The sequence below is a fragment of the Argiope bruennichi genome, chromosome 7 (genome assembly GCF_947563725.1).
Source record: "Argiope bruennichi chromosome 7, qqArgBrue1.1, whole genome shotgun sequence".
Lineage (NCBI taxonomy): Eukaryota > Metazoa > Arthropoda > Arachnida > Araneae > Araneidae > Argiope > Argiope bruennichi.
The window spans coordinates 20,594,065-20,608,494 of NC_079157.1; the positions used below are offsets into that span (position 1 = coordinate 20,594,065).

The window sequence follows — 14,430 nt, forward strand, 5'->3', positions numbered from 1 at the left end:
CGATTCGAAAAGGGTTTTATTTGCTTTCACGGGCAAAAGTTATATTCTCCCAATAATCTTTGGCTGCTTACATACTTTTAGCAAATGCCAGCCTAGCTTGCCGATGTAGGGCTTTCTTTGAGTATTCTGTCATAGTACTTTTGTTTTAAGAAGATATTTCCGACAGTTTCAGGATTTACGAGTTTGCATTCTATTGCAGAGTTAAATTTACTGAACTAGTATTAGAATTCAAGTGAGCTTGTTTCACAATCCACTTCTTCACGTTCATTAAATGTCCTTAGAAGCCCTGATCTATGCTTGTTTTCAACACCATTTGTTTTCTTAAACCTGAACGATGTTAGAAACAGTAGACTAACTCAATTTCAAGGTATGTAGTTTTTATGGTACATACTTGTATCGAACCGATTTTCATTGACTTGTTAATAAGATTTTGCACATCAACCCATACATATCTGTTTCTCATTTGTTTGTATAAGTATTCTTATTTGTAGAAACTGAAGTTTAAAATAGTGTTCTAAAAAAGCTAGTAAATTCAGTTATATTGATACGCTACTTATTTCTCATCTCAAAAGCGTCCCAGTACAATTTTTGAGTGCCATTTGCCTTTGAATTTTATTTGAAAAAATATATCCATTTATAATTCTAAAATACCAATAAAATTTCTTGCAAACCGTACGATGATTTTTAAGATATTTAATGATTCACTTTATTTTTATTTTAATGCGCTAAATATGTTTTATACATAGTTTTGTAGTTATTCACGCGAAGTGTCCCAATACTTTTGAGTGACTGCAAGTTAAAGTAGAAACTCAATTAACTCGGGTGCGCTGAAGAATCTCGTATGGCCATTTGGTTTATATCAATGCAATACAATTAATAACTTAAGATAAAATGAATCATCTAGTTGTTTTAAATTCATAAAAGGTCAGCTTAAATACAAATTTGAACATCAATCATCCTGTAATAAATGAATTGCGTACAATATAAACGAATTCAACAGAAAAACAAGGGCAAATGACTGAATAACTACAAATTAATTCAAACATTTTCTGTAACGAAATTAAAGTTCTCTTACCAAACACCATTGGAAAATTCTATACAACATAAGAAATAAATTTTGATCAGAATAACAATGAGAAGCATTTAAATGAAAGCTAATTTTAACAGACGTTAAATACTCACTTTGTAACTTCAATACATGAGAATCTGAATGAAAGGCGCGTAAAAAATCTTTTATACTTCCCGGATAGTATACTTCCATCACTAAATCTTATCCGTACATTTCAGTTCTCCACAGAAAAAAAGTATTTAATTCTTGCATGATTTTATTTTGTTTGTGTCATTTCAGAATTCTTCAGTTCTCGGAGCATCGTTTCGGGATTCTGTGCAAAGTCATTTTTAAATATTAAAGACAGAGAACGGAGGGGAGGGGGGGGGGGCGTCAGCTTGGACTTCTTGTTAAAACATCGAACACGGGAACCCATTATACAGAAATTATATCTTATATATGGACCTGGTGCACGCTTCTTTTGTCGAAGTCGAAATGTCATCGTACTAGAGAGCAGTTAAAAATTTCAGAATGAAGCTCTAAACGTCTCAAGTGCTTTCTTCGTAGTTGATCATGATTTAAACTTTGTAGATGTCTTCTAAAATGGTCTTTGATAAATTAAACTGAAATATTATAAAACTAACTAAAATATGAGAAAATAAGAAGGACAAAGATTTAATAATTTAGTGGCAAAGAGGAGGGCTCAATTTAATTTAGTTTAGTGGTATTAACGACCACTAATAAAGCAACACTAGTGCTATTTTGGGACGAACCTCGTCATTTTGAACCTCGGTCAGTTGATGAGAACGACACCCGAGCTGGAAATACTTTTTTTTCCCTATTCTTCTAATAAGTGGAAACTTTGAGATGCTAAAATGAAAACTGCTGTCCATTTTATTTGACCACTCACCAAAATTGTGACATCCATGTCCAAATGCCCCAGTTGCACTTTCTTAAAAGTACGTTAAAATATTTAACTAAATTAAACATTTAAGATTTTTGTTTAATTGTTTGAGTATGCTTCGAAAATAATACAATTGATGGGTTTTTTTTTTTAATTCAGTTTGAAGATTACAGAAGAAAAATTATTTTCATAGTCGAAAAATTCGAATTCAAGATTTTGACAAACCTCCACTTTTTAGTCTTCCATGAGTCGGAAAAACACATATTTCGCGTTAATTCTGTTTGTGAGCATGATTATACAAAAGCACTTTGAGCTATACGGATGAAATGTGTTGTATGGTGTATATGCCAGATTTGTAGATTTCTAACGAACCTTGAAAGCAATCTTGAAGAATTCAGTCTGTCCGATTGTTCGTGCACAATTGAACACAGTAATTATATAATGTAAAGGGATATACAGATAAAAATATGTACTCAGGTTTCACTGTTTCAACAGTCGATCCTTATCAATTTAGGAAATAAATTCATTAAGGGGTCGATCGTCTATAAATTTGTACTTCCTGTTCCTTATAAACGCAACAACTGAGTTTGAATTTTCATTCAAAATGAATGTAATTTTGTATGTGATCTAGGATTACATACTAAAAAGCATATGATGATTCATATCTTTGATGGCCGCGGTGACCTGGTGGTAAAGTCACGGCTTTTGAACAGGTAGGTTTTCAGGTTCGAGACCCGATTCCACTGATAAACCGCCGTGTAAGGTGAACTGTTGCTCGCTAAATCCATCAGGGCCAAACATCCCCCAATTGGTGTGGCGTATGTGGAGAGGGGTGGGCCAGGTCAGGTGTCGTCTTCGTCATCTGACAGCGGTTTAAAATTACGAGGTCCGTCCCAAAATTGCCCTAGTGTTGCTTTACAACGGGACTTTAATATAACTAAACTACATGTCTTTGATAAAATTGATTACATATCTGTAGTTTTACGGTAAATTTTACTTTCAACCTTTTAGAAAATAGGCTTTCAAAATGCACATTCAATTTTCGAGTAATTGTATATTAACTGCAAGCCAGATATTAATCGCCAAATATAAAAATAGAGGCTTTTACTCTCAGTCACAAATGAGCGTATTATACTGACATAAGTGGCATAAATAGGCAACATAAGAAACTCGAATTGTGTGCAAAATATAAATGAAGATTTCTTTTTACATTATAAAAAATTGTGCGAGATATTTATTTGTAAAAGCTGAACCACAGATTTAGAGTTTCTTTTGCTTTTTTCTCGGCAATAAATTATTCAGAATGAAAAGTAAAAATCGCTTTTCAATTCAGGGTTCTACATTGTGTATATTTTTAAGACAACTTTTTAAAATCTTATAAATTACCTTCTCAGTTATTAGTTCTTAGGTATTACATAGAGAAGAGTCATTACCGCTGGAATGTTTTTATAATTTATGAAAAAAAAATGCTTTAAGAAATTTAAAAAAATATAGATTTTTTATGAAGATCCTTTTAAGTTATGAAGTTTCATGAAAATTAGTTAGCTTGGATGTCGAAATTCTGATTTTGGATTAAATGTATATCTACTTTTAAATCTTAGCTTCAAAAATACAAAAATTAAAGTATCAAAACTTTTCATCTTATTGGTATGTAAATTGAGCAATTACTGTTTTCCACTTAATTGCTTTTTCTAAAGGTTCCATTTTCAATACAATTATGTTGTGTATTATATATATATATATATATATATATATATATATATATATATATATATACACACTTTATTCTAGGAATATTTGGTTTCAAAATGGTATTTTTAAAATGAAAGAAATAAAGCTTTCTGTAATATTGAGCCACTTAAACGTTATTAATAAACATTGAATGTGAAGTAGTTTTAATATAACAATGCAGCCTGATTTTATTTAGCTTAAAAATAGTAAGATTTATACTAGATACTTTTATTTATATTAAAACTTTTTAAGACATACCATTTAAAACAGCAATAAATAATAAATAAAAAAATTCATAGGTCAAATAAAAAGCTGACTACCCTAAATTGCAACGCCGATTTTTTTCGTTGCTATTTGTCCTTCACGAAAACACTTGCTGACAAGAGTCTAGATTTATGGATTGTCGCTACAGAAACCGGCGGCACTCAATCACCATTATTTCCATTGGAAGAATTTCTACTTGCACCCTAATAAGACATAAATACAATAACTCACACTTCTAAAAAACGACGACTCTGCAGCATTCGGGAAGTATACAGAAATCCATCGCCTAAAGTCTTATTTCCATGGTCCCTTACCCTACGGATATGACCATACCTTTGCCATCCTACACACAGTGGGACCACTCGTTACCCTTATAGCCTGGATGTCGTCGAAAATGTTCCGTATATTGTCGGTAAAATGAACGGACATCAAAGGGCTGGGAATCTGGGGATCAGTCTGGTAGTTTAAGCGTTTCCTAAGCTCTGTCATTCAGAGTGGCTGCTCAATTTTCACATTGTAATTTTCAAGCAATCTTACGTTTTCGAGAATTTTATTTAAGGATTGAAATAATGAGATAAAAATGGAGTTTTCGGATTATTTTACTCTTTGAATATAGTACCGAAGGAAATCCGATGTCTACTTACAAGAAATTGGGGATGAAATTCAGTAACAGGGGGGCTGGAACTGCGGCTAAAATTAATGAAATATATCAATCAAAATGGTATAACAATAAAAAAAAATGACATCCACTTTGCATTCTACTGAAATCAAGAGAAATAAAAAAATGTTTGAGAGCTGCTAAATTTATGTTTTTTTTTCTTATTAACTTATCTTTATTTCTAATATATTTAAATTAACTCCTATTAAATAATATATAAAAATGATTAATGGTTTACTAAAAAATAAAGTTTCAAAAAAAATTATTTCCTATTTGAACTTTTGTTACGAAGCAAATTATTAAAACTAGAGGAAAAAAATTGTGGAAAACTAATTGGCTATAATTGAATTCATGACGTTTTCTTTCACTATTAATATAGACTTTTCAAGTGGTTATTCGCTAATATTGGAACATTATTAGCATAAATGAATATCTATCAAAATAAGTTTTAATTTAAAATAAAAGTTTTAGAGTAAGAAAACGTACATTTCTCATATATGATTTATTTAAAACTAATGCCACATGTAATGAGAATTAGATGCCGTGTTTTGTAATTTTCTTTTCAAAATATTTTTATACATTTTATTTAATAATACTTGTCCTACAGAGATAATTTGCTGTTTCTTGCGAAATAAATTCAGTAAAAGAGTGAGGCTTTTCTGTTTTCTTTTTCAATGATGATGATGTCGTGTCCGCTTTAACACGGAAAGGGGGTACAGTAGCTTCTGAGGGTAACGACACCTGAGAACCCGAGTTCAGAAATCTGACTTCTGGTTATATGAAGATGAAACTCGCACATTCGCTTGCACAACCCCTTTTTACAAGGCGGCACATTCACACACCTCACAGATAGAACAGAGACGAAGAACAATCATGCTTGAACCGAGATTCGAACCGAGACGCCCAGATCACGGGGAAGATGCGCTACCCCTGTGCAAGGACGCCAGCTTCTTTTTCAATGACACGCCACTTAGCAGCACATAAATTGCCATCATGCATTTCGTCCAATTTCAATGAAAAGTATTCCCCAAAACATTAGAAATTAAAAAAAAAAAAAATCGGGAAAAATTAATTTGACAGATGACGCCTGAAAATGGTGTATGACGAGAAGCGCTTAACACCACACTATTCACTATGGGAACAGTACCACTACTCGGATTCCGGATAATCACGGATGAGAGGAAAGACTGTAAGATGCACGTCACGAGATCTCAAGATCATTTAAAGATGACTTGGCACAGAATGTCAAAATAGTGCGGCAAGAGCTAAAGTATTCTGAAATGACCAAAGTAAAATAGTTCAAGAATTAGTTACTTTTGCTTTGGAGGAACTGAAATGAACGGATAAGATTTAGTGATGGAATGTATACTATCTGCGAGGTATAAAAGATTTTTTTATGGACTTATTACTTATATACTTACGCATTGAACTGACTGGATGAGTATTCAACGTGTGTTAGAATTTGATTTATTTCAAATGCTTCTAATATTTTTTGTGAAGAAATTTATGATGATATGTAGAATTTTCTATTGGTGTTTGGTAAGAAAGATTTGTTTTTTTCATAGAAGAAATATGCGAATTTATCTCGTAATTATTCATTCTCTTGCTTTCGTATGAGTTGTCGAATTTGTTTAAGTTGTATGTAAATTATTTCAGAATATTTGATGTTCAAATATGTGTATAAGCTCATATTTTATTAATTTAAGATTCTCATTAAATGTTTATTTTTATTTTGAATGTTTATTAATTTTATTGCATTATTATCAAAAGAAGTGGACATATGAAACTTTTCAGCACAACCAAGTTAATTTAATATTTACTTTAACTTGGATGCAGGTTTAACTTTACAACTAATGTATTTTCAAACTCGAGTGGAACATGCGTTCTGTCATTAGTGAAAAGGTGAAAGTAAAAATTAATGTAGCAGACAAGCGTGCTCAATAAACTTGTAAATATATGTGATGTACTTTTATATTGATGGAAATTTCATTAAATGTTTAATTTAAACTGTGCATTTTAAATGAGAGCTGCAATTCGTAGTTCCAATTTTTGGAGGATATCTGTAGAATTGTTAATGGAATATCGACAATTAATTATTACGTTTCAGTATGTTCTATTTTACAATAAAAGATATTTCCTCAGAGTATCTTGAATTGGCGTTCTTTTTCGTGGAATATATATTATGGTAGAATTTGGTTTCGAAGCTGTATGACATTTACATGCAATGTATATATAACCTGAAAGGTTATTTTGTGATCATTGAAAGATATTTCGAGTGTTTTGGAGCATTGAGAGATGAATACAGCTAGTCTGCTTCTATCTCAATGACGTGTGGGGGGGAAAAACACGATGTAAATTGTCTTCGAAAAATAGAAGAGTTACGCTAAAATGGATTCTTTGCAGATTAAATAACAATCGCATTTGCGAATTGAAATGACGGCTCATTAAAATTTTTTTATGTATCTTAATCCCTTAATTTTCGTGCTCCTCAGTCATACAGACACCGGCTTACATTTTCAAAAGGAAGGTGACGCATTCAGTCAAAATTCGGTACAAGGATTTCACTTGGTCCCCGGAAACGAAATGAAATATTTCAAGATTAGATGATTAAAAATGCAAAACGGCTTCACAGGTAGAGTCGATTAAATATCAATGAAAATTGTCTCTAGAATTCAATTTAAGAAAATATTAGCTTAAGATCGTCTGAATTTAATAGTGAAGTACTTGTAAATCTTCTGTTGTGTGCAACAGCAAAAATATGAGCTGATAGTTTATATCCCAAAGTATAAATTCAATATGTGTAATATTTCTAAATTTTCATGCTAAATACTGCACGATTTTATTAACGTGGTAGGAAATGAACTCCAATAAAACTCGGAAGGCAAAGCAAAATCGTAAAAGCTTGATACGCTGAAGGCGATAAAGAAATGAAATCAACATGAATTATAATCCTTACAGGATTCTTCTAACTAACTTCTGTAATCAGATGGTATTATTTTAAACTATCGACATTTGCGCTTCCTGCAGTTACTTTTTTTTTTGTGACAACAAGAGTTCTGAGATTTTCTATATATTAACAATGCAGTGACTCGGAATCTTTCTTGCGCATGCATCTGTCTATGAATTGTCTTGAACTCGTGGTTATTCTGGCTCAAGAAATATTGCGAGGTTGAACCTTTCTTTGCTTAGGGTTTCAACATTTTCACGGCGGTGCGGCCAGAATGATGGTGGAAGGAAGGTTCTAAGCAGCTTGGGTGATGGTGGGAAAATCTGCGCGGACAAGAAACGCGAGTCATTCCGACCGCGGTGTACGGAACTGATTTTGCTGGTCACTTCGCTGAAGCGGCTGACCGACAAGCCGATCACACAATAAGTTGTAAGTTAATACCTATAAAAACATTTTAGAAACCTACTTCAGAGGAGGTTATGTCACAAATACACAGCACAAAATGGCGCTGCTCGTTCGGAGAGAAAATCCGATTGAGTGCCAATAGGTTAACACCTATTGGCGCTCAAGCGGATACTCGGAATTGGCATCTATAGCTGAAATCCTAAAGGTGCTATTCGCCAAGAAAGGGTTAATGTTCTCGCTTATTTTTTTAAAACTTGTTGGTTCTATTTAAAATGAAACGCGGTAGTCTATTACTATGTATTTTAAATGCATCCATTTATTGATTTTTCTTCTATATTGCATAAACATTTTAAGACGAAATTCGACTTCATGAAATTATGTTTTTGGTCATTCGCAATTCATTAACGGATTTTTGGACAAACCAAAACTTAAACGACTATCACTTCAAGTAGGAGAGTACTTTGTTTTATCAACTTAAGCTCAACCTCGGTTGAATACGATATAAAAGTGAATGAAATAGATTTTAATTAATATCTTATTTACTGCTACGATAAGACTCGAAATAGCAAAGACAGGGATTTATAAAGCAATATTTTCAAATTTCTGAGAAGGGGAAAAACTGGAACATTGCTTCCCTCATTTTATAATTCCTTAAGCCGTTGGACCTAAGCGTTACTAAGCATTTATCTTTATTCATAAACCTACAGTTGGCCCCATTTATGAATCGAAGGGAAATTTAACGTAAATTAAATCCTTGTGCAGAAATCAAAATCGATCAATAACGGACACTTCATCAAATTGAAGACTATACTATTCAGCATAGCCGAATATCTTCACATGAAAAATCTAGTTGGGAGAAACTTTGTGTTCATGCATTTGAAATACGCGGATCAGAAGACGTCCTTTAGTATTTCTGCAAAATGTATAATCGTGCATTTCTGTGAGGTTTTAAAATCGCGAGACAAACCCCAGAGAAGGCGTACACAGAGTATAGAGACACAGATATTACACAGAGCATAGAAAACAAAACGCTTCTTGTTGGTAAGGGGAATTATGATGTTGATTTAAATATTATCATTTAATATATAATACGTTGTATGATAATGCATATTCATTCAGTATTGAAACTTTGTACAGAATGGCATAACGAATATTTGAAAATATTTTGCTCACTGGTTGAATGAAATTCGGAGTATTATAGAAGGAAACAATCAAGCTGAAATAGCAAAACTATTGTCTTGAATATATGGTTATATTCCAAGAAAAATCTCGAGTGGTTAAAACTGTAAATTTCATTACATCAAATAAATCAGAATAACATGTGTGCAACAAAAATAATCTATTTGAATTCCATAACAATGAGAAATATTGTAGGAAGATATTATCAAGATCTTTTTTGAATTGTAAAATCATCAAAAAATAAAGTTTAGAAGGTATCATCGGATATCAACTGAAATTTCAAGAAAAATATCTCTTCTAAAAGTAGAATTCAAACTCGCTATTATATAAATGCATTAAATTTTATCTCTAGGTTTCCATTGTCCTCGCTGACATATTTAAACTCAATGGTTATGGAGGGAGGAATGGAATAATACATTTATTTATTGGAATCATTGAAACCTTTTGGGGCATACCAAGCCTCTTGGATTCTTCCGAATTCGAAATAACACGCATGGTAAAATACAAAATTGGATGATCAAGCCTATACTTTAATGATCTGGAATTGCCTAATCGCCGCAGTTTAATTTGCATTGCTTTGCATTTTTTCTTATTTTGTAAGATATTGAGAAAAGGCTTCTAATGAATTCTGTATTGTTTCTATACTTTTTCAGAAAGTTGTAATAATGCCAACATTATTAGAAAATTTCCTGATTCCATCATTAAATGAGAATTCATTTGGGCACCTACTATCCTGGGTGGATGAAGGGAATGGTATTCTGAAAGTGTTCTGGCAACATAAAAACAGCAACCAATGGAAGGGAGATTTCGCAGTATTCAAAGTAAGCTCAATAAAAATTAGTTTTGAATATTCCAATAAATAATGAAATTGATATGAAATACTCTGATCATCCGTATATAATGTATATCTGTAACTTGCATATTTAATTGCTTAATAAATTTTCAGCGTTTATATCGATGGTCATTCTCTCTGTCAAATGATTTTTAGATAATTATCACTATTAAATAATTTTACTTAAATTTTCATATTACTTAAATATTCAATTTGTAAAAATGAAATTTTGAATTAGTCGCTCGATTCGTTACATATCAAGAATTTGAAATTTTGTCGAAATAGTAATTCCAGAAAAATGTATATTTAAGTAATTTTTTTATAGTGAATACATATTTTCAAACCGAGGGCACAACCTGAATTTTATGAAAATTCTAAATGAGTTTGGTTAAGATGGTAATGAAAACTTCAGTTTTTTTTTTTTTTCATCATGAAAGCAACAAATAGATTGGTAATTTATATAATGAAACGAGTATATCCATGCAAAACTTGTCATCTTGAATTTAAAATTTTAAACTGATATAAATGAGAAAATATTCCTTTTCCAATAATTTTAAACCTTACTTCAGTGATTTTCAACACATATTCTAATATTAATAAATTTCTATTAAATTTTATTTTTCAAAGTTAAAAATTCATTCTTTTATAAAGGAAAGTAAGCCGAGAGAAACTTCCACGTGGAATTAGGTTTTATTTATATTATCTTATTTCGTTTATTTTGAAATCCTTTTTTTATTTTCCAGGCTTGGGATGCTATGAAAGGAAGGATGGGAACGGAAACTAACTTCAGATACTTAACTCAAGCGAAACAGCGCTTCCGAGCGGCAATGCTAAAGCACAACTCGCTAAAATTACTAAAATCATCAGAAAAATTCGGGTATTACCAAATACTGAATTAGAGTTAATGAAAATGTTGGTAAGTAATAAAATTTCACATTTCTTTAATGAGTTTTTAGCAATATACCTACAATAAAGCAGTTATAAATTTATTAAATTTTTTGAAATAGTATTATATAACTTAAATTTTAGTAATTTACTGAGCAATGAATTTTCTTCGATTTAAATACTAATCAAATTTAATTTCTATCATTAATTTTGTTTCCTTTTAAAAGTTTGCTAAAATACCTAAATCATTAAAGTAGTAAGTTTATAAATGACTTCCAGAATTAACTGAAATAGCAAATTTTCTTTGCTAATAGGAGAATGAGAAATTCTTCAAATATAGTAACCGTTTAGAAATGTTGAATTTTAATTGAATTAATTCATCTCTTGATAATAAATTTACAAATGTTCCATTGAGGGGAAGATGCTGTCATTTTGAATGGACGAAGATGAAATATGTGCATTGCAAGTTCTTTACAAATTATTTCATCAGATCATTGGAAGGGATTTTGATATAAACTTTTTACTATATATCTGAGACACTAAGGAAACGCAATCAACTTTACGTTCTTTAGAGTAGTCTACCTGTAATAAACAGGGTTTTTATTCATTGGGAATTATTACAACATTGGCTTATCGGTTATAAAGTTGTGAAACATAACTCAAGAATAACTTTGTAATATTTTAATATATCCAGCATTATTGCACAGACCGTACCCTGTGAAATTCAGCAGTGGTAAACCCCCTCCATGAATTTAAGAACTGATGATATAAATATTTAATACTTATAACATCGACCTTCCTCGTTGATAACTGACAGTCGGGTTTCTTACGTACGCGTTTGAAAGCTTAGCACACTATTATTACTACTGAATAATATTGTTCTGAAATTTCTTTGGGAAATTTTTTGAATAACTAGAGTGTAATACTTTCAGTTATAACTCCTTAAAACGTCAAGTGTTGATTTTAAACAAATTAGGAGGCAAAAATGGATGAAAAAATTCCTGAAATGACGGAGATATAAAAAACGCTGTTCCCTTTTGCTTTGGGGAAAAAGATTCAGAGATTTTATGAAAATGTATTTTTTATACTCAAAAGTTCTGTTAGTTTTTGGATTTTACCAACACGGAAAATATTCAGAAGTTAAAGGTGCAAAATTATATTTGAAAACTAAAACTATAATACTGAAAAAAAATTGGAACAAAATATTCAGTATTACTTAAATGTTTTAATATCAACATTTTATTTTGAATATTTACGTTTTAATATTGAAGTAAAAATTTTGGCTTTTATAACTATCTCAAGCATTTAAATATCTGAGAGATGCAATTACTTGTAGCAACAATTTCTTGTCTTCGATTTTGTTAAATTAAATAGAAATATTTTTTATGTAACTAAAGCATTTTTAAAAATCTTTTAAATTTATTTTTTAGACCCAGCTGCTATTCAATCTGGTGTATCTCTTCAGGATAATGAAGAACAACAAAACGTAAGTCTTTCAAGTCCTAAAACCAAATTATATTACTCGTATCCAATTATTCTACAGAAAATATAAAGAACTTGGGAAAAATTTAAATAGTCAGTAAAGTGATTAAATGTAGAATCATTTAGTATTAAATATTTATTTCTGTAACTGAATGTTTCATAGTATACCTCGGAGAATATTTTGTTCACTGAATGAAAGAAATGGGAAATTCTACAAAAGAGAATGACGTCTTTAAGTTGAAACAGCGATAGTATGTTCCTAAATATCCAATTATACATCGAGGAAGAAATTGAGGTGATTAAAAATATGTAAATATTTTTAATGTGAATTTTCCAATGGAAATTCAACCCTGCATAAAATACCGGAACAAAATTCAATCGTATTTTAATTACCTTACAATGATAAAATATGCTATTCAAATTATACTAAAAAACTTACTTAAAATTTGAATGGGTTTAAAGAAACTTTTAAGGCACTTAATCTGATATTATTTTCATGGTAAAATCATGAAAACTAGTATAAATTTTAAATTAAAATTCAGTTTAAAATTTAAAAAAACATCAAATAGGATGAGGGTATATGTTCTAATTAATCCGCATTGTACTGCACTTGCATACATTCACTATTGTTAGTAAAAAAATATAATGAATGTGTTTCGTATGTCTAGTTCATTCGTACAGTAATTCAATGATTTCGAATCTTGGCCCGAAATTCAGACATTCGAAGAAACTCATGGACATGAAATCTCAAGATTAGAAGCGGCCCGGATACAACTTGATCTGTCCATTCATGAAGTCTTTTCATCAACTCGACCATTAGTTTATCGCATAAGGAAACGTGCAGGAAAATAACATTCAAATTCGTTTTCATTTTGAAATTTATCGATGAAAGAAAGTATTATTCTGAACTGATAATTGTTCCAGGCGCCATGTTCATTATTCTAATATTTTTTTAACCTAGAGAGTATGTACTGTGGGATTTCAGTTAGTACTTTTTTTCTAAAGCTTGTTTTTACAAGTGTAGTGAGATGGAGATCTTTGCTTTCCATTTGCCTCTGAGAATGAAATTAGTTAAGTAGTTGCGTCCAAGGGAGGGTTAGGATATAAAGCAGTTATGTTAGCAACAAAAACAAAGATATCTATATATTGCATTTCCCGAGATATTTAATGAGAACAAAGTAATTACTTGTCATGATATTTTTAGTTGAGTATTTGTTGGAAAATAAGATAAAATATCCTCTTCCCAATCTACTTTCCATTACTGCTGAATTGACCCGTTTTAGATACCGATTTTAATCAGTTTTTTAGATCTTGGGTCCATGTGAACTTCTCCAGTTTCTCAAGGAGTGAGTATTTGTTACTTGTTATGACAATCTTCTATTCAGTAATTAATGGTACAACTTAAAGTACCTTTCGTTGGGCTTTATTTTTAAAGCAGTAGAAATATTTTTAATTTTTTCGATTCTGCATTATCTTGTAAGAATATCTTGAGTGTAAATTCTTGCATCTTTCTCTTGTCTTCTAATTTTATTGCCTGTTATGCTAAAATACCATATGCGTTGAAATCGATCATATGTTCAAGAATTTGCTACTTAATATTATGTTTTAATAGTTCCGAAAATTATAAATTTTATAAACAATCCTTTTCAGAATAGTACCGAATTTAGTAATTTCTTAGATAATGAATAATTGTGGCGTCAAATCACAAATTCGAGATGAATTGATTAATAGGTACAATAAATATAAAGATTGGGAAATGTATTTAAATAGCTTCTAATAACATTAAATTTACGGAACACGTTTGGAACAGTAGTTTAACAAAATGGAAATATGACAATTTTAAACAAAAAAAATTTGTTGTGACATAAACTAGAGAACAAGGATTAGAAATTATAAGTAAATCCAAATATATCACAACAATAAATATCAAGAAATTAAATATAATATCAAGAAAAAAAAAACATTAGATTTTTATGAACAAAAACCTATTTGAATGTAACTGAAATTGTTCTTTGCATAAAATACTTAAATTATTGGCAATCGCTTTTATGATTCTTGCTTTACCTGACTGTTAATGAAAAATCATTAAAAATAT

General features: G+C 30.6%; 1 long non-coding RNA gene across 1 annotated transcript; it reads left to right on the top strand.

Annotated features, from left to right (window-relative positions):
• Positions 1-6,034: 6,034 nt before the first annotated feature.
• LOC129974893 (uncharacterized) lies at positions 6,035-10,868 on the top strand. The gene is made up of 3 exons (XR_008784992.1): positions 6,035-6,144; positions 9,790-9,957; positions 10,712-10,868. It is a non-coding gene; the product is annotated as an uncharacterized LOC129974893 (long non-coding RNA).
• The last annotated feature ends 3,562 nt before the right edge of the window (positions 10,869-14,430 follow it).